Genomic DNA, 19608 nt, shown 5'->3' on the forward strand with positions numbered 1-19608 from the left:
ATATGTGTATCTGTCACTTTAAATTTAAAAAAAAATGGGTACTACTATATACTGAGCTTTGTGCTAAGAAATATCATAGAAATAGAAAAGAATTTAAAGGTATAGTTATCTGTTCTCAAGCAGTACAACCATCATCAATAACTGAATAAAATGACCATATGTAAGACACTGCAATTACTTTATTTTTATTTTTTGTAAATATTTTTAGTTATACATGGACACAATACTTTTGTTTATTTAGTTTATTTACTTTTGTTTATTTATTTTTTATGTGGTGCTGGGGAACAAACCCAGTGCCTCATGCATGCTAGGCAAGCACTCTACCACTGAGCCACAATCTCAGCTCTGCAATTACTTTACATGTATTTTCTCATTTAATTTGATCGTCAGAACACCATGAGCTAAGTACCAACTTGATTTTCTGCATTGAGAAACCAAGACTTAAATATCTCAGTAGCTAGACTCAGGACCACAAGCTATAGGCTTGTCGATTGGAGTCTAGCTCAGACTCAAAACCAGGTAGGTAGTCCTGATTCTTAACCCACAGCACTTCTGGCTGACAAGAAAACAGACACAACCCATAAGAGTGAACAGCACAAGAGAGTATATCTGAGTGAAGAGCTAAGTTTTGAGATGCAGAACAAAGTACCTTAGGGATTCTGAGGCGAAGTCAAGGGCAGCACCCAGTGTTAAGAGGTGCCACACATGCTGCTTTTAGCTACGTGAACCCAGTCAACGCTGACACACAAACTGTCTCTGGCCTCTGACCCATGACCTAATCATGGGTCTTATGTATTATTTATGTATTATGTCTTCATTCTTTAGCATCTGACAGAAATACATTTCTGTATGCTTTATGGCCTTTCCAAGATCTCTTTATGGATAGAATCAGCTTCTTTCTCTGATGTGCACAGACTTCTCTGTTTTAGAGACAGGCCAGGCCTGAAGGGAGTGTGAAATTCTCTGAACAAATAATAGATGATATTTGAAGATTTATATGATTGTTTTAACTCTTACCCTAAGCATATGTGAAAATGGTCATGGGGATCAATTGTAACTAGCCTCCTTGCGCTGTGGGAAACAGTAAATATATTATAAATGTCTGAACATAATGTAATGCCACTTCCTCTGTGCTGGTCTCCATGTACCAGAAATCTGTGGGAGTGAATAAATATAGTGTCCCTCTCATGCCTCAGCAGTTTCTTTACAAAGTAGCTGGTCAGAGTAGACCTCCCAACTTTCAGTATATGTGTCTAGGGTCCCAGTATTCAGGAAAGGGAGAAATACCTCCTCTACAAAACAGCCAGGAGTCGTAAGCATATGGGATTTCCTTCTGTTTCCATGGGGTTAGGGAAAAGCATCAACATTTTCTAGAACTTCTCTAGTGAATAGGATGTGCTATAGGTCCTGCTCCAGTGGGGCTTCTAGTTGTTTTCATGAGGTTTACTGATGAGGTGGGGCACCTGAAATTAAGAATGCCACCATCCAGGAAATGGAAAACAATTCTATTTTCTCCAAGAGCTAACTTCCTATTATCAGGGTTGCAAATTGCTTCTCAGTCCTTTGGCTAAGATCAAGTATAGTATCTGTTCTTTTCAGTTTAATATCAGGGTCACATCTTGAACCCTGGCTTCATTTTCCAGCTTCATGTACCAGGTTCCATGCTAACATCTCTTCATAGACTCAAACAATCTCAGCAAATGAACATTATCCCTCTCTTATCTATATAGTACCTGAAGCTCAAGAAAGTTGTCTATTGGGAGGAAGATGCAGGGTAGTCAATTGCCTGAAATATTCAAACCTATTGCCATAGAGCTAGAAAATTATAATTGGGCACCAGATTGAATATCCTGACACCAAGTCCTTTGCTTACTCCACTATGTGCTTCTGACTCTTCTAGAGCCAAGGTTTGGCTTATGGAATATTCATAGATGATAATAATATATGGGATTTTGATGGTCATCTTCATTACAATTAAACTTGTACTCTGCTCTCTTAGGAGAAAAAACAAGTTACTTTAAAGGGGGCTATCAGAGGGCAAAGGATGGCAAGAACTACAATGAACCATCATGGCAGGTTGAGAATGCTAGGGAGAGGATCAGCTCTGACTGGAGTGAGGGATGGAGGAAGACTTAAGGGGAAGTCACAGAGGGAAGAGCTTCTGAGTTCAGCAAAAGTTCCACAGCACAGACACAGAGGCAGGCACACACAGAAGAGTGCTTACATAAGAAACCCTTAGATAGATCTTCTCCGCCTTGTTAACAGAGAGCTCTATGTTCTGGGTGCTGTCCAGTGCATTGTAGGATATTTAGCAATATCCCTGACCTTTACCCACTAGACATCAGTAGCATACACCCACCACCACTGCCCACAGGTTGTGACAAACCAGAAAAGTTTTGAGACTTTGCCAAACATCTGCTGGGGGGGCATACCTATCCCTGGTTGAGAACCACCACATTAGATAAAGATGTGTCAGAAACAGGGATGACTGACTGGGGGAGGAGCAAAGTAAGAAGTGGAGACCATGAAAAAAGGAAGAAGAGGAGGAGCAGGCTCTGAGAGACCTGCTTATCAACTTCCTCAGGTGTGAACTCTGACTACATTAAGCAAGACAGATGGAGCCCAAAGAGAACACATGATGGGGGTTCTCTGAAGAATTCCCAGCTGTAGAATGTCTATAGGAGGAGAGAACAAATTCTACACCTAGGCAACTTGGAAAGGCCAAATCCTTACTCTCTTTTCCTTTTGGTAAGTTGATGCAAGGGAGGAAGATGCAGGGTAGTCAATTGCCTGGAATATTAAAACCTATCTGGGAGACTTGAGGGGATGTGGATTAGGAGAAATTCTGATCTGTGATATGTCTCTGACAACAATGCCATCCTTATCTTCTCAGGTTATCTCCCATCCCCCTCACCTCTCTACCTTGAGCTGTGTATTCCTGAGAGGCAGGAAGAAAGGAGAGAAGGGGAAAGTGAAGATGAGAGAATTTTGAGGTTCAAGAGAGCTACTGAAAGAGTTCATAAATAGGACCATATTTCTCAGTAAAAAAGAAAACATGGTAGAGCTAGGGCAGGGGAGTTACAGAAAGGAAAGCAGCAGAGAAATAAATATTTTCCAAAATGTTAACTGAGTGCCAATCCTGGGCATGGTACACTGCATGAGTTACCACGTTCATGTTCACAACATCATGTAACACCTGGGCATGGAGTGGACATTACAATCATTTTTATAGAGGAGAAAAGTGAGGTAAAAGGAGGCAAATTCACGGACTAAAGGGCCTCCCAGTATGATCAGAGCCCCAGGTTTAGTTTGTGGATTCCTCTGTGCTGTGTCTCCTCGGAGCTCCCACAACCCACAGCCTCTTGCTGCTATGGGAGATGTTACCACTTTCCCTCTGGTCTATTTGCTCCAGTGGACTGTCAGGCTCTGTGTTTTGAGTTCCCTGTCTCTGGCATTCCCTTATGTGCCAGGCACAGGCCCTAAAGATACTAAGGAAGCAAGAGTTAACACTGAGGTGAACAAAGGACCAAGGAGGCCCAGCTGTGTGAATTCACAGCAGAACTAATGAGCACATCCAGTTACATAACCACTTCTCCCACTCGGCTCGGCAGCCACTAGAGGAGAGCACAGCTATCTTTCTATTCCTGAGCTTTATATAATAGTGACTATGTTTGGGCAGGGGAACATGCTACAGCTTCACAGCTCTGTCACATCAGATATTGATTTTTTCCTAAAAACCTAGCATTTTTTTCTTTTACCAGTGATGCAGTAAAATAATATAGATTCAAGATTAAGATATTTAAGATTTAGATACTTTCCCCACATTTCTACATTTTTTTCTCTCTCAAAAACATTCATTATTATTTCTGGTTATACTTTGAAAAACAAATGAAGAGTGAAAATAAGCTGCTGAAGAGACAGCTTACAACATTCCATTACCCCAGCCCTCAGTGCTTTGGTAACTCAAGAGAGGGTGATCTATTGGCCAGCACAGAGTAGGCTAGGCTTGTTTTGGGCCTTTCCCATCTACCTCCTGGGACCTGCCCCTGGAATCCATGACCTCATTACTGAAGAATTAATGTTGCATAGAGACAACCATTCATTTGTCCTGGGGCTTGACTAATGGTGATTTTTGCTGAGTAAACCCCTTCTTTAGATACAGTTACTTGAAAAATGTTTTCTGAGACCTTTTAAAGCACACATTGACTAAAATTTACATCAATTCATGTTAGTTCTAAAAGGTTCTTTAGTTTCTAAAAGCTATAGTTTGTTTCTAACATAAATTGTTACACATACACCCTTGAAAATTTAAGTATATGTATTCATTTACACTTTGGGCTAATTTGGTTGGGTCTTCCTCCAAACCAATTATTCCACAATGGTGAGATTTTAAGAAATGAAATCATGTATCTGAGGTTTTTAGAGGATAACTGGTTAAGAAGATAAATAGGCTTTTGAAATATTTATTATATTAGCATTGACACTAATATCTATGTATTAGTGGTGCAACTATTTTTATTTGTGAGCTCTAATAAAGAGTATACATTTTGAGGCTTGCTAAGCACCGTGACTCAGTTATAGCAAGTACTATTCAAGGGTGGCACGTCACTGAGTTTGGAGTTCCATCCCTGACTTGGCTACTTCCTAGTGCAGTCAGTTGGGTCTTGGGTGAAGTATTGAACCTCCCAAACCCCAGATGGGAACCATTTGAGTGCAAACAGCACTGGGTTCACTATGAAAATTAAATAAGACAGTATATGTGAAAGTGCCTTTGAGAGTTCATTAGAGGTCTTGAGCTTCTTGCCTCCCTCCTTTCGTCCTGTACCCAATCACAGAGGTGACCCTGAGCACTTCTCCTCTTGCTGTTGGACTACTGCAGTAACTTCATTACCTACCTTGCCTGCACCCTGTCATCCCCATGGAGTCCTATAAATCACAACCGTATTTGCCAGAACACATATCACTGTCTTCAGTGACTTACTGCAAGAACCCATTTCAGGATGGTGTCATAGTCTTTTTTCTCTTTCTTTCTTTTTTTTTTTTTTAAGTTGTAGATGGATACAGTACCTTTGTTTTATTTATTTAAAATAAATAAATAAAACAAAACTCAATGCCTTATCGGTGCTAGGCAAGCACTCTAACACTGAGCCACAACACCAGCACCACAAATTAGTCCTTTTTTAGTCTGGTGCCACCGGCCCTTTCTGAGCTCACGGCTCTTTGCAAACTCCTTCCCACCTTGACCCTTTCAGGGTTATTCATTCTCCTGCCTCAAGCATTTCTATACCTCATATGGTCTACAGGAGAAATTCCAAGCTATTTCACCTAACATCTGAGCAGCATGGTATCTAGCCCCGTCCCCTCCAGTTTCATTCTCTTCCCTCCTCTTACATTATAACCAGGTATAATTCTACTTATAGTACCTTAAACCCCTGCTACATCACCACTCCCCCATTATTTGCTTCTCTTTTCCCAGAATATTCTTTTCTCATTTATTTGGCAAACTCCTAGACAGTCTCCAAACCTCACTCAAATGCTCCACTCTATGATCTAGTCTGTCTTGTACTATGTCTTGTACTTTTTTTATTATGCACTTGCCCCACTACCATAAAATGATTTTTCATGTTTTCTTATAATTCATTGACCACTATAAATATCTTCTTTGGAGGATGGACCAACACTCAGCTTTCCACAGAGCAGCCACTTGGGAAGTGTTTGTATTGTTGAACAGAAGCTGCTTCCAGCCTGGTGGGTAGATAAGATAAAATTCAGGGCATATGAACTTCAATATGGCCTGAGAGGAAGCAGGCAGAGGGAGAATTCTACCTTGTTCCCATTTAGAATGTTAAAAATGTTTGTGACTGCCAAAGCTCAGGAAAAGAAACCCCTTTTATGTGGTTCCAACTCACTCTAAAGAGTTGATTATATTTACCTAAAATCTGGTGGAGCTCAAAACTATTTCTCTCTCTGCAGAGTCTCATTCTTTTTTAAGTTCCCTACTCTGTGGAATAAATGTGGGCAATCGTTTCTGCAGTTTTTGGCGATGCCAGTTTATGGCTATGTTTTTCTGTTCACTGAATTGGCTCATTTCTTCAGGAGAACAAACTGTTCTGTGCCGAAGTAGGAATTGGCTGGGTTCTAACAAAAAGCACCCCCCCCCCAACAGTGTTTTTGCAAAAGACCCAAGTCAATTTATAGCCAAGTAACAAAAGGTCAAAAAGGTTAGTCAAGCAATGGGCGTAATTCCTGTGTGTCACAGCCAATAAAGGAAATGGGTGGGAATAAATTGTATGCAATTTTAACCTGAAATTATTTGTACAAAACTACTATTGTAAACGATACAAAATGATCCATGCCTTTCAACATAAAGAATTTCTCACTTTTTTTTTTAAAGGACATTTACTGTGGAAGAACTGAGATGATCTCAAATCCTCACTCACAAGTAAAACAAAACTTTTTTCACATTAATTTATAGAAAAAAAAATTGGTCATTGCTTCATAGTCCTGAAATAAAAATTCACAAAAAACAAATATCTTCCAAATTATGTTGAGTTAATATACAAATATGTAACAACAAATCTGCTATTATGTATAATGCACCAATAAAAAAAATTTTTTAAATTAAATACCTTACAGTTAAGTCACAAATACAGCTTGTGGAGATGAATTGAAGATGAAATCTTTACCAAAAGGGAGACAATAATGACCAAAAAGACAAGCGAGGAAAAGGCCTTACAAAAGTGACAAGTATGTTTTAATAGTTCTAGAAGTATGACAAACTATTGCATTATTCAACAAACATAAGAACAACAAGAAAAGCCTGCCTTTAAAGCAAACATGAAGATGTGACATCACCAGCCAAGCAAGTAGAAGACAGATGAGTAATAGTGTGTACTGGATGGCTAACCAGGCCGAGGCCCATGGGTCTGTGCAGTGAGTGGGCCTTTCAGATTTCAATGTTGCTGGAAGGCCTCCTCCTCCAACCTCTTTCCATTTCACTTCATGAAGTTTAAAGTATTCACCATTCAAAACAATCTTATTATCTAAAAGATGAAATAAATAGACATTGTCAGGGTCCAGACAAGATGATATAAGCTCATTTCTCCCCTGACCTCCCTGTAAGTACAATTATAAACCCTGGAAAAACACAAGATGCAACAGAAAAAGAAGTCTGAAAAATGCTAAAAAGAAGGTGAACTAGTTAGGGACCCCAGGACTGGAAGAATAAAACAATAGCAAGATATCTTGTGACTCCCTTCCCCTACTCAACCAAAGGTGCAGGCTCAATACTTACCAACCCCCCAACTTAACAACGCCTTGGACTGAATGGAAGCTCCACTGATAAGACAGGCCAGTTGCCAGCACCAACAGGATAAACCTCAGGACCCCACTGACAATAACAGAGTAGTCTGGGGAATTCTCTCCCCTCCCTACAAGGCCTCCAGGAAATATTTTTTTTCCCAGCAAGATGAGTCTCTCCCACACCTAGAGGAACCAGGCAGCATGGCCTGGGAAAACTTTACTCGCCTCAGACAGCACCAAGAGACCAGTGAGTGTATCAGCAGCACCAGATAACCAAGTGGACCAAAAGAGTATTACAAAAGCTCTGAAAAGTACATTGGCATTAGAACCACAAAAGTAGACACCAACCCATGGATTAAACCAAAGCAGAGTAAGTGCCTGATAAAATAGAAATTTAAATAGTACCTGGAATCTCCTAACAGACAAATTATCTAAAATAGAATTGAAAATCATCGGTCATACCAAGAATCAGGAAAATCAACACTTGAATGAGAAAAGACAACTGACGCCAACACTGAGATGAATCTGATGTTGAAATCAACTTCCAAGGATTTTTAAATGCTTCAAAAAGCAATTAAAAGTTCTCTTGAAATAAGTGGGAAAAAAAATTTAATTTCATCAAAGAAATAGAAGTTTAAAAAATAACCAAATGTAATTTATAGAACAGAAAGATAAAATAACATAAATGTAAACAAAACCTACTAGACAGGCTCAATAATAGGATGGAAAGAACAGAATCAGTGAACATGAGGATGGATTAATAGAATTTACCCAATCCAAACATAAGAGAAAAATGGGCCAAAAGCAAATGAACGTAGCTTTGTGAGGGTATACAAAAGATCCAATATTCATATCATCTGATTCCCAAGGGAGAAAAAGAGAGGGTGAGAAGAGTATTCAAAAATATAAATGACTAAAATTTCCCCAGATTTGGTGAAAGACATAAACCTACTAATTCAAGAAGGTGAACAAACCTCAAATAGGATAAAGTCAAAGAAACTTACACAGGGACACATCATAATAGAATTTCTGAAAATAAGAGACAAAAATTTTTTTGTTTTTATATTTATTTTTTAGTTTTAGATGGACACGATACCTTTATTTTATTTTTATGTGGTGCTGAGAATCAAACCCAGTGCCTCACGCATGCTAGGCGGGCATGCTACCACTTGAGCCCCATCCCCAGCCCCGAGACAAAAATTTTTGAAAGCAAATAAATACAATGATACTTGTAAGGGACTATCAATTCAAAATGACAACAGATTTTCCTATCTGAAATCATGGAGGCCAAAAGGAAGTGCTGAAAAATTACGAGCCATGAATTCCAAATCCAATGGAACTATACTTCAATATTGGAGGGAAAAGACAGTCTCAGATGAGAATTAAAAGAAAAAGAAAAAAAAACACTAAAAACACTATGTCATTAAAAAAAAAAAAACCTATCCTTAAAAGAATGGTTGAAGGAAATTGTTCAAACAAAACAAATAATAAAGGAAGAAATCCTGGAGCATCAGGAAGGAATAAAGAACTAAAGAAAAAGCAAAACTATGGGTACAGACAACAGTGAGTTTTATAAATCAAATTTGTTGACTAAAGCCCAAATCATAACATAATCAGATGACCAATACAATTATATTTAAAAGGGGAAAGGTAAAGGAACCTAGATGAAAGTGAAGTTTCCATGTTTTACTCAAAGTGGTAAAATGTTGATAGCAGTGGACTGTAATAAGTCACACATATAAGTCATAACAATACCTAAAACAATCACTAAGAAAATAATACAAAGAGATACTAAGAAACACTGTGAAAAGTCAAAATAAAATCCTAAAAAAAAAATGTTCAAATAACCCAGAGAAAGGCAATAAAAGAGAAACAGAAGAATGGAAAACAGGAAACAAATTATAAAATTAAAAATTAAAGCTCTAATACAAGAATAATCACCTTAAATGTAAATGGTTTAAATATGCCAATTAAAAGGCAGAGATTGGCAAAGTGGACAAAAATACAACCCAATTATACATGCTGTTCACAAGAAACTCTCTTCAAATTCGACAAAATAGGTAAGCTAAATATAGTCCATACAACAGATTATCAATGCATATTTTAAATGATGCTTATGAATATTTTTAATGATACAGGAAATGTATTTAATGTCTTATTTAATAAGACATGATAAATCAGTAAACAAATATTCTAAAGGCAATATATGAAATGTATAGAGCATGATTTCATACTTTATATAAGCAATTCTAAATAAATGGCTGAAAGGAATACTATTCAAGTTATTAGTAACGGAGTATGCTTTTCAGATTATCTACCACAAAAAATAATGCTTTTATTGTCAGAAAATAATGTTATTATAAAGTTTTTTCTTTAATTAAAACAGTCTATTAAAGACAACTGTGCTGCTGCCTATGGGGAAAAACTAATCTTTATCACTGGTAGCATCACACTGATATGGATCTTTCTACTGGTGAGTTGGCTGTCCACCCATTCCTGTAGAGGACTAGAGACACAGGCAGAAGAGAAATATCCTTCTTTCAAGCTTTAGTATGAGATACAGGAGTGTGGGGGTGGGGGGAGTGCAAGTGGAATGGAGAAGCACAGAGATGGCAGTGAGGAGAGAGTACAGGCAAGGGAGCCAGTCCGATGGACACCTGCCTCACTTCTAGTGATTTCTAGAGTCACTGCTCCAGGTCTCCACAGGTCTGGTCACTGAGTTAGTTCTTGTGTTTCCTTACTCCATTATCCAAGACCACATGAGTATGTCTTGGTGCCCCCCAGCCTAACAGAGTAAAAACAGATATCATCCTACCACACTGGGAGCCTCATCAGAAGAAATTCTTCAGTTTTATATTGCTGCATAATTATCAAATTAATAATATTCATCTTCCTTTCTTTTTCAGTTTCTCCTTAACTTTATCCAGGGGCCCTGTGACTACCTTCCTATTTATAATAGGTTCAAGCCTTTTTCTGGCACTTCAAGTGAGAAACCTAAGAAACCATAAAGTAATCCTCAATTCTTTAGCATTCTCTTTATATCCAATCTATGATTATAAAAGAGACACAACACTAAATGCAGAAGGTAGATGATTTCTGAGTTCTCCCATCAGAGATTTATAATTCTTTCACTCTTTCTTAATACAATTGAAAATGAATATTAAAGTCAAAAGTGAAAGTATTAACCAAGAGTCTTTCATGTATGTTTCCTTTTTGATATTATTAGGGCCCTATTAGCAGTCCCTAGGACAACATCTAGACCTCTCTTAATCACCAGTCATAGAAAACTTGCCTTTTTCTCTAGTTGAGAACATGGAATCCCATCTGTAGGATTGCACAGGATAACTCAAAATCAACCTTAACTTTGAAGTACTCTGCAAGGACTACAAGACTATCTTAGTGCCACTACTCTAGCCATTTCCCATGGCTAAATGTCCAACAAAATGAAGTAACACAATTTTACAAATACCTATTATTTGAAACCATGTTAACATTTAAAATAAGATTTTAGCAGCCAGGCACAGTGGCACACACATAATCCCAGTGATTCAGGAGGCTGAGGCAGGAGGATTACAAATTCAGAACCAGCCTCAGCAAATTAGCAAGGCCCTAGGCAACTTAATGAGAGCCTGTCTTCAAATTAAAAAAAAAAAATTAAAATTTAAAATTTAAAAGGGCTGGGGATGTGGTTCAGTGGTTGAGTGCCCTTGGATTCAATTCCCAGTACCAAAAAATAAAATAAAATAAATTTTTGTTTTACCTGTTGTCTTGCTTTTTGGAGGCTAAGGTGGGAAAAGTATAGATTCTGGAGTCAAAATGTCCTTATTACCTATTAGCTACACAACTTTATAGCTTTTCCACCTATAAAATAGAAATAATTGTGTATACCTCTTGTGAGGATGAGTAACATATTATTTGCAAAATTCTTGACTCTTCTGATACAATTTAGTATTCCCTCTTAGTTTCATTTTTTCCACCTCCTTCTCATTTGTTTTCTTGCTTTATTTTTGAGACTTCAGTGAGTCACCTTAAATTCTTTTAGAACATGACAGAATTTAACTATATTTATTATAAAAATACAAGATACTCCTCTGGAAGTAGGGGTGGGCACTGATCAGGGAGGCACCTTTCTGGGTAATGATAATATTTTAGTAAGAATTTGGGTTACACATGTGTATGCATTTGTCAAAATCAGGCAAATATACAGTTAAAATTTAGAAACAAAACACACAAATATTACCTCAAAAAAATAAACCTTTAAACAAATAACAACCTCTACTTAATGATATGCATGCTGAAATACAGAGGAGACAACTCCTCAAAAACACAATGGGTAGATGGTTGGATAGAGGGATGAGATGTACATACACTAAAATATTAATGATTGAAACCAGGTAGTGGGTGTATGGTTGCTTGCTATAATATTCTTTCAACTTTGCAGTGTGTCTGAAATTCTTCATAATAAAATGTTGGAAAAAAAATGACCACTGGAAAAAAGTGGAAGGCACTCAATATACATTACTTCTCTTCTTGAACCCTCTCCTATAGATAACTAATCCATTTCCTCAATCACCTATAAATACTTACTAGACCCACATTATAGTATTGCCTAGTATTAGTTGCTTAACTTATACTATAACCCCTCTATACTTTGGTTTCTTCCTCTGTGGAATACCAACTGCATGCACCTTGAGATTTTTGTGAGAACTGAGATAATACATAAGACCTAGCTTAGTACCTGCCACATAACTGGTATTCAATAAAAGCTAGATGTTGATGTGTCAGTACAGTATTATAGTATATGATTCCAGAATCAGAAGTGGTTGGAAGCCCTGACTCCTGACTGCCTGGCTTCAAACTCCAGCTCCACCAGTTATCACCAGTGTAGCAGTGGGCAAAATCTTTAAACTTTCTGTGGTTCAATGTTCTCATCTGTAAAGCAGGGGTAAGTATCACTTTTATGGGGTTATGATATATGAATGAGAGAGAGAGCGCGCTTAGAGAATAAATAGAACAGTGTAAACATTCAAGGTTAACAAACTCACTATGCTAGGTACTCAAAGGACATAGAGATAGATGTGGAAGTCCTTGCCCCCTCAAGGAGTTGATAATTCAGGAGTGGGAAGGCAGTCATTACAAGGCAAACTGGGATATATGCTAAAAGATAAGTGGGGACAATGGACTTGGAATACTTGAGGCAGAGACTGAGGAAGGCCAAAGAAGGCTTCAAGGGAAGGGTGGCATTTGACGAACTGGAATTTGGAGCAGAGAAGGGGAAACAACCTCAGAAATGTGAAAGGACATAGTATAGCCTATTAGAATTTAAGAAAAGGCAGCTCAGGTCAGTTGGGAAATTCATGTCTGAATTTCTGAATCAGCAGGATCAGGATCAGATGGTGGAAAGCTATGCTGATTAATAAAGACTTTGATTCTGCAGAAGAACTTGGAAAAAATGATCCTCTATTCATATATTCCACTGGATGTGCAGAGCCGAGTCTTATAAATTAATTATGTCAACTAATAACTTATCCTTGGTTTTTCTAATAAAATTGTTCGTTACCTATTGTACTCTTTATATAGAACCCTAGAAATTCATAGTAATTTTTACCAACTTACAGCATGAGGATGTATCTCTACTAATAAAAAGGCACAGAGCTTCTGGAAGAAGGGCCAGGAAAGAGATTACTAACAGTGTTGTGAAACTGGGTTAGTTAACACTGCTTTAGTTGGTTCACTACTTTGAGGTTACAACTTGGAATCTGACCCAAGAGATTAAATTCAGAAAGGGAGAAATGTCCGTGCAGCAGCAAAGAAGAATTGGTTCCCTCTGGATGCTGCCAGCTGGCCACACTGCCTTGGTAAACACATTTCTGATTGCCATTGCACTGAGCAAACCCACTAAGCCTTACCAAAGTGTCTCCAACATCGCAGCCTGAGGTGAGCAATCAGGCCAAGGGCAGGTTTTACAGCTACAGGAACCAAGTGCTGCTTCAAAATTATATAAATTAAACATATTAAGTACACTTGAAAACATCTTTTCAACACAATTGGAGAGAAATTAAGTAATAATAATAATTTATTTTAAAACTTTATTTTAAGAAGGAACACTGATAGAATAGAGGAAGAGGACTGACAGGGAGGGAAAAGAGGGAATGGGGAAGTACTAGGGAATACAATCTATCAAATTATGCTATGTCCGTATATGAATATGCCAAAATGAATCTCCTGTGTGTGTGTGTGTGTGTGTTATGTGCTAATTGAAATAATAAAAACAATAGAAAGGAGATCAGTAGAGGTGAGCAAGTAGATAGGGGAGAGAAAGAAAAAATGCTAGGGAATGATGTTGATCAAATTATGTTATGTGCATGTACAAATGAATAATAATGAATCCCACTATTATGTGTAATTGCAATGTACCAATTAAAAATAAATTAAAATTTAATAACAAATTAAAGGCACTATTTTTTAATATAAACTAAGGCTTTTTGGTGGAGGCACCTTTGAGTGAAGTAGGTGAGCTGGTTAATTCAGGCTAAGAGTAACAACTCCTGGTCTATGAGCTTCATGAGGGCAAGCACCATGACTATGTTGCTCACTGTGGTATTCTCAGGGCCTAATCCAGTGTCTAGCATGTAATGCTTTCTCACAAAATACTTGTTGATGGAATAAGTCTAGTCCCTAGCTTTGTAAATTCAGAAATCTCATCTTTATAGTTCACCAAAAGGTCATTCAATCCTTAATTGAGTGGAGGTAGAAATGACTTGACACCAACCAAACTCAATGAAGCCAAAATAGGTTTCCCTCTCATTTGTAGAAGGGGTATAACTTTCCAGGAGCCTTGTTGTTCTTGTCATTCATCCAGAGCTGTCTTCCTAATATCAGAGCATCTAGGAAACAGAATCCTAATCTGACTGATGCCTGAGGAACAAATTTAGAGCTCCCTAGGAAGTCTTCAACTCACATATCTAGCATGCCCAGCAACCAGAATGTCTCCCTCAGGCCAATGTGGTATCTCCCCTCCTGCAGAGCACACAAGATCTTCTCTGACAGAGCCTCATTCTCTGAATCCCCTAGACTCAATATAGACTCCCAGTCTTCTATCCCTGTGCACCATTTTTCATCTAAGCATGTTGCAACTCCTAGATTTTAAGATTTTTCTGCCCACAGTGCATTAGTTTGGCTATTCCCCAAATGACAATGTAGAGACCTTCATCTATACATGCCTCCAGAGACAGCTTGGGTCTGGCCACCTGCATGGATATGCACCAATTTTCAGGTGACTTCGCCTCAGCAGCAAACACTGAGGCAATATCTTCAGAGAACTCCATGGTACTAAGTGATATCTTGGGACCCACATATAAGACCCATTTACAATTTTTTTGTTAAGTGCTTGTATTAACTAATTTTCTACTCATTTGGCCTCATAAAAATTTTAGGAAAATTTCCCATCAGCATGGCTTTTCAATAGTGTATGTTTTTAAAAGCTCTAGACAATTAAATATATTAGAAAATGAGCCTAGAGGCAACTCTGTGGAAAGTCATCACTAGAATTTACCTAAGCTTTCTTTTATATTCGTAAGCCAGTTTCTACCAAGAGCAAATAGTTTCTCTAACCCTATGAGGGCTTTTTTTATTTGAAAGAAAAATCAGAGAAAACAGGCAGATTTTATAAGGAATCTTATTGAGATTTTTTTAAAGCTAATTTTAGACTTTTGGAAAAGTTACAAAAATAGTCCAAAGAATTTCCATATATCCCTGATTCAGCTTCCCCTGATGTTAGAATCTTACATAACCATAGCATATTTAACAGAAGCAGGACACTAACATTGATATAATGCTATTAACTAAACCAAAACCTTATTCAAATTATACCAGTGTTTTCTACCAATGTCACTTTTCTGTTCCAGACTCCTATCCAGGATCCTTGGTATATTTAGTTGTCATCCTCCTTAGTGTCCTGCAGTCTGACAATTCCTCAGTATTTCCTTATCACTCATGTCCTTGACATTTTTAAAGAATATTAATTGGTGTTTTGTTTATTGTCCCTGATTGGAGTTTCCTGGTGTTTTCTTCTGATTACACTGAGGTTATGTATTTTGGGCTAAAATACCACAGAAATGATGTTATTTTCTTCTTAGCAGTATGGGGTTCAATATGTTACTGTGTCTTACTTGCTGGTGATATTGCTATTGATCTCTTGATTAAGGTGGTTTTTCCACTAAAAGTTACCATATTTTCCTTTAGAGTAAAGCAAATATGTTAAGAGTAATTTATTTGAGACTATGAAAATTCTGAGCTACATCCCTACTCTTTGTATTGTCTTATTTTGAGACAGGGTCTCACTAAGTTGCTGAGGCTGGCCTTGAACTTTGGATCCTCCTGCCTCAGCTGCCCAAGCCACTGGGATCTCAGGTGTGCATCACAATGCTCGGCTCCATCAGACTTCTTTTTTTGGTACCAAGGACTGAATCACTGAGCCATATCCCAGCCCTTTTTTAGATTCTATTTAGAGGCAGGGCCTCTCTAAGTTGCTGAGGCTGGCTTTGAACTCAAAATCCTCCCACCTCAGCCTTATGAGCTGCTGGGATCACACGTGTGTGCCACCGTGCCTGGCTCCATCAAAGATTTCTTAAAGAACTACTGGCTCTCTTATCAATTACCTGTTTGCTCTCCTTAAGGAGTTTATAAGATTTCCCCTTACTATTTCTGTAATATAGTTTATAAGATTTCCCCTTACTATTTCTGTAATATAAGCACTGTGTTATTTTATTTTATCTGTTCAGTTTTACTTTTTTTGTTTATAAAAATATCTATCTTTGTTGTTAAAAAAAATCATTGTGGACCTTTCATAATCCCATCTTCAGAGGTTGGCACTATAGAGAGTTTGATATATGTTCCATCTGAACTTTTTTTTCCTTGTTTAATATCACTGGAACTAGATACCATGCACTTAAATCCCATCCCACCATGGACTTCAGGAACTTACTTAATTTTGTGTGCTGGCAAGTTTTTTTCTCTCTCTCTCTTTTTTTTTAAGGCCAGTGACTTTTTAAAATATTTTTAGTAACCGAGAAAAATAATTAAATGAATTAAGAAGAACCAAACGGATAAGGATCTGGCCCAGAATGGAATGACTGTTCAAAATAAATACGACACAAAATCAAAAAGTTAAATGAGAAAAACCTAAAGAGCCTTTCAATGGATATAAGAAAATCATTTAATAACATTCATTCCTACAAAAATACTAGTAACAAAAGAGAACAACAAGCACATAGATAAGACAAGACAATATACTTCACCTCTTCTAAGCCAAATGTGAAAAAAAGGGATCTCCTCTAGCATGACTACCTTGAATATTTTTTAAGTTCTTCTGACGGAGTAAAACAGCTGAACTAAGATGGGCATAAAGATTGCATTAAAAGTGAAAAGTGTTATGAGAGCAAGCATTTAAAAAATTTTGGAAGAACTCTTCTGTAAGGTGGAAATTAAAATTTTATGGCCTTTTTTTTTTTTTTTTTTTTTAAATACTTATTTATTTATTTTAGTTTTCGGCGGACACAACATCTTTGTTTGTATGTGGTGTTGAGGATTGAACCCGGGCCGCACGCATGCTAGGCAAGCGCGCTACTGGTTGAGCCACATCCCCAACCCCTGGCCTTATTTTTAAGTAATATCAACTGAACACTGCTATGGGGAGAGTGAGGTCACACAGTGGACATCTGCAACTCCAGATGCCACATCTGGACTAAGGTCAAAATTCATTTTTGCTACACTTCTTAAAAACTTGAAGGCATATGACTTGCTTCCTGGATTTATCTACTTGTAGTACATTGAATAAAATTTCAATAGTTTGTAAGTTTATCACTTATTTGTACAGTTCAAATGACAATCAGAAGGAGGTCATCTCTCACACAGTTTTCCCCTAGAACAATAACAACAACAAAAGCAACTAACAACATGATACACATTGGACACCATTCATTTTAAACACTTCACATGCTCATTCTCTTACCATGATCCTTAGTGATAGATACTCCTAATGCTTCCAATTTATAGATGAGGAAACTGAGACACAAGCTAATAACTTGCCCAAGATCAATCAGCTAGTAATAGGCAGAGACAGAATTCAAACTCAGGAGCTCCTTGTTGTCATAGAATGCATGAGCAAACTGTTATCTGGAGAAGAGACACAACCTGTGAATTAGAGTTCTAGAGGAAGCTGACTTGAACAAAAAATTCAAACGACAAGAAAACCACTTTCAGAATGAAAAGTTCTGAGAGAAGAAACCAGAAGGAGCTCCCAGGAACATAATTAACAATCAAAAAGAGGCATAACAGGGTGTCTGCAGCCTAAAATCATCTGAAAACAATGTGCAGAAGGAAAACAGAAAAAAAGAGCTCCCAGTAAACAAGTTCAGCCAGTAGATTACAGGAAAGGGATGCAGCAGTCCCCCTGCCCCACCACCCTCCACCGCCACCCTCCTCCAGCAGAAAGAGTCTAGAAACAAGGCAATCTAAGAGGAAAACCTCAAGAAAGAGAGAAAAACCAAATAAACAAATCAGAATATCTCTTGTTGCCATCTGTAAACAAAAATGAAGCTACCTCCAACCATGTGCCCTGTCACTCCTCAGGGCATCTGCATTTCCTCACCCCCCTGACTCCAGCACAAGCTGACTTGGGGACTCTGGAATCACTATTAGTTTTCTGAGAAACCAGGGACTTAGCTTCTTCTGATCCGACTGATCTCTGAGCGCATGGCCCCTGCTGACCGCTGCTTCTTGTAGGCAATCATTTCTTCCATATCACTTTTCTGCGTTTCCTCTCCTTCTTCTATCATAGATTTGGCATTGGGGCCTGGTTTGCAACCCCACTTCTTAGCTTAGTAACAATGCCTTGGAGTCTTAAGTGTCCTGACCCACAAAGTAGAGTAATAATAATTTCCATGCATACATTTAAAAAAAAAAAAAAAGCCATCTGAAAATATCTAGATACTGTGCCGAACACATATTATAGTGCTCAATATGTTTTGATTTTGTGCATAGAGAAACTAATCTTTGCCAAGAGCCCATTCTAAGACCTTTCATTTTTATGGCTACATGTTCTTCTTGAGGGTGATTTTATATCTATTCTTATGGCTTCAGCATTACCCCTCAGGATCAAAGTGAGTTTCACACCTTATCTCCAACTCCTTCTGACCCATATTTCCATCTGCTCCTAGATATTTTCCTAGACACCTAATTTCAGATGTCTTAAATTCAACAAGTCCTAAAATAAACTCTCCTCTGCCTCTTTTCAAATTAGTCTCTGTATTCCCATATACACAACTTTGACCTCACTACTTAAACTGGTCAATAGTTCCATCATCTATCATCACCTTCCCTAAAACCAACAAAAACCTCTTGGAGGCATCCCCTAATTATCAATCCCACCATGTCAGGCACCAGCATTTTGGATTCTGCCTCAAAACACCTCATCTTCTCTTCTCCATCTTCACTGCTATTCCTTTTTCAAGCTGTAGACACCTCTCGCCTGGATGACCACCACAGCTGCTTAACAGCTTCTCCTCCCTGAAGTCTGTGCTTCATTAGTGCAGTTGAAGTCAGCTTTCTAAAAAGGAACTTAAGCATGATCTCCCCTGCTTTAAAACTTCTGTGCTACAACCCATAGTTTATGAATGGAAATTTGTTGGCCAGGTATTCAAGGTGTGTCACTATCTGGCTCCAATATCCCTCTGACCAGTCTCATCTCCAGCCACTCTCCCAAGAAGGGGTTGATGCACTAGGGGACTCTTAAGCCCCACCCTCTCACTTTATCCTGTCTCACAAAGCCCTGCTGGTACAAGCAATAATGCTCAGCTCCTGAATACCTTTGCCCACTCATCAAATGTGGCTCCCTCCTTCCTTTGTGCCGCCAATACACCTGATATATCACATCTTTTGCCTCTGTTTGTTACATGCCACTTACTCAAGCAAAAAAGGGACCTTGAAAGCAGGGACAGATCTGTCCTTATCTTTGTATATCCTGCCTCTAGCTCAGTGCTTATCAACTCCAACTGAGGCCTAAGTGGTTAATAACTAACTCAATGAATCAAAAAGAGCAAAATACTAATGAATACTAGGCTGAAACTCAGAAGAATTAATATACCTCACAGAATAAATGTAAAATGTGAAAGGAAAAATAACTGGTGGGCAGGAGGCCAGATAAGGAACAGGAAGAGAGAATACCAAAAAAGGAAGAAACTGAATTTACTAATATGAAGGAAAGTTCCTGCTTCAGCTTTGATGATAGTAAGTTAATATAGAAAC

The 19608-nt window shown here is 38.0% G+C and overlaps 1 protein-coding gene and 1 pseudogene across 9 annotated transcripts in view; one reads left to right on the forward strand and one right to left on the reverse strand.

Moving 5' to 3' along the window:
* Positions 1–19608, reverse strand: part of Zhx3 (zinc fingers and homeoboxes 3) — a 115247-nt gene that overhangs the window by 48292 nt on the left and 47347 nt on the right. The gene's annotated exons all lie outside the window — the stretch shown is intronic.
* Positions 1548–1676, forward strand: LOC114100615 (U2 spliceosomal RNA; annotated as a pseudogene).

The sequence above is a fragment of the Marmota flaviventris genome, chromosome 2 (assembly GCF_047511675.1).
Source record: "Marmota flaviventris isolate mMarFla1 chromosome 2, mMarFla1.hap1, whole genome shotgun sequence".
Lineage (NCBI taxonomy): Eukaryota > Metazoa > Chordata > Mammalia > Rodentia > Sciuridae > Marmota > Marmota flaviventris.